This window comes from Tyto alba, unplaced genomic scaffold (genome assembly GCF_018691265.1).
Source record: "Tyto alba isolate M040663 unplaced genomic scaffold, T.alba_DEE_v4.0 Super-Scaffold_2, whole genome shotgun sequence".
Lineage (NCBI taxonomy): Eukaryota > Metazoa > Chordata > Aves > Strigiformes > Tytonidae > Tyto > Tyto alba.
Window position 1 is genome coordinate 50,221,386 of NW_024881282.1, and position 2,654 is coordinate 50,224,039.

The following is a 2,654-nucleotide window of genomic DNA, read 5'->3' on the forward strand; positions in this document are numbered from 1 at the left end:
TCATTTTTTTTAAAACCAGTCATCCCTGCTAGTGGCGTGGTTTGAACCTCCAAGACAAATTTGGATGGTGATCACATTGCAGTGTTTAATTCTGCTTTATGCTTGTTTGAACAAAGCTATGAAAAAGCAGCCGCCTGTCAAGAGAGGTGCAAACAAGTTATACAGGGCTTCACAGGTGGCTCTGCAAGTCCAACCAGGTAGCTCCCCCCAAACTAGCAGTTGTTCCCATATTGGTGGCATTCCCCTTTCCAAAACCCCTTCCCTCAACACGGGTCAGACTGGTTCTTCCACATTTCAGCTAAACCTGGTCTTCTTCAGTCAACAACTTAGGAACCAGCACTTACCCCTACTTGAAAACGGCAAATCCCAGAGCAGCACAGAGCAAACCATCTTGCTAGGTCTGCTAAGGGAGAACATGTTTATTCTAAACATATTTTCAAAGTGATGTGTGTGATGTTACTAGTTCTTATTATCAGTCCATCAGATAGAAGGCTTCCTGGTCAGAACTCCCACAACCGTGGTCTTCTGCTTTCCTGTGCATCTGCCTTACTGTGTTTCAAGTAAAACTGGCATTTAGGGATGTGGTAAAGCCCCCACCACCAGACATTTTTAAGATGCAATTGGACGGTGTGCTTGATAATCTCATCTACGCTCCCTTTCCCACAAAAGGTTGGAGCAGATGATCTGTCAAGGTCCCTTACAACCTGGGCTGTTCTATGATTTAGTTAGTGGCTATAGCGACTGAAAAAACTACTGAATAAATGCTTTCCTGGTGGAATTTCTTTAGCTGGACTCAAGTTTTACAGATTTGTGAGTACACAAGTACAAGCTGCCATTTGCCCGGCAGCTTTATTTCCACATTTCCATATTTCATCTTCATTTGGGACTTGCATTTTTACTGAAGGTGGCTGCAGGCTTGGGAACACTGCAGGGATCCACAGTCTGAGTGAATTCATGTATCTGCACTGATTTACACATTACAACAGGTCCATAACTGTGAGAGCTGCACCCAACCCCCCCAACAGAAGCAGTATTTAAATTGAAAGTTATTACCCAGTTATGGCAATAACCAGAAGCAGAGACTGTAATATAACTACAAAGCTTTAAGTGAATAAACTTTCTGTAAATAGGTTAACTCCTGCTTGAAGAAGAGTGACTTACTGCAATTTAAAATGCTGGATAATGAAGTTTTAAAAAAGACTGAGTAGGGACCAAAGCACTGTTGGGGCAAACACAGGAAAAACAAATCCCACTTACAAATCTGAGATACCCAATCCTAACAGATTTTAATGTGAATATCAATCTATTGTCACATTTATCCAGTGCCCAAATCAGGTTCTTTAAAATACCAACAGTATTTCAAAATGCTTCAGCCTCAGTTTTCCGAACATCCGCTAGTCCTTAATACCTAGGAGAGGTGGCATATCCCCTTCATTTTTTATACCACGTTATTTGGTCGCCCCAGGGAACTGTGGTTTACATTTGCAATGATGGACCACTTAACAGCAGCATGCACAGACCCAAGACAATCTGTAACAACAGAACAGAAATACAAAAAAATAACTGAATGTTGGTGACTGATACCCGTATACTTCAACACTTAGGATCAAGACATCAGGCCGAAGTGAGACCTGCCTAAAGATTTCTCAATTTTTCAATTGTATCATAATCATACTGTTACTTGAACTTCCAACACATCTAGAAATCAAGGCAAGAATGAGGACCAATGCTTCACAACCGTAACTTCTTCAACTAAAAAAATATTGAGTGTATTATCTTGGTGCTGTGGAAATACTGGTGCCACCTCAATATGAAAGGAAATCGGTGACAGAGTTCTCATACACTAATGGTACTGGTGGTTCTGAAGCAAAATAAATAGTTGAGTGTTTAAAGAATGAAATTAAATTTGCTTACTGCAGCGACCTATTTTGCACCTTCAGATCTATGGATTTCCTTGGGGTTTCCTAGCTCCTCCTCTCTTCGTTACTTTTCCTTTTACTTCCTGCATCTTCTGCCTCTCCAAGTAGCATGTGGACAGTATTCCTGTCTTCTCCTTTCTGAGCTCAGGAACTGCTCTTCGTGACACACACCAACTTACAGGGAGTTTGTCACATTCTGTAACTTCTTCCCTGTATTCTTTACTGCCTCTTCCCAAAATCTAACAGCTTTACAGCTACTAAATAGTTAAATGTAACAATATTTGCATAAGTTATACTCCACTCAGTGTAATATACCCAGAGTTCAAGAGTGCTCAGATCTTCCTAAATACTGGAGATTTGAGAGTGGGAATTTCAAAAGCAACTCAGTGCCATCACTGAGACATGACAAATAAAAAATTCTGAATAATGGCCTTTGAAGGTCCTCCTTGCAGGAGTTCATTCAGATCACATTCATTCATATACTAACAGATCAAAGCATTTCGAGCTGCTGTGAATTTAAAATTACAGATGTCTTCTCACTGTGACAAGCTGTTTTTCAAATGAGACCCGTATTAAATAGGGAAAAGCTGACCATGTCCACTTCGGTGTTTGAAAGTATACTTTGTTTCAGGGAACAAAGGAATACAAAAATAAGGCATTTAATTGAAAGAAAAAGTATCTTACAAAAACTGTGTCTCTCTTACTTCTAGAAATCACAACACTATTAATAAAATC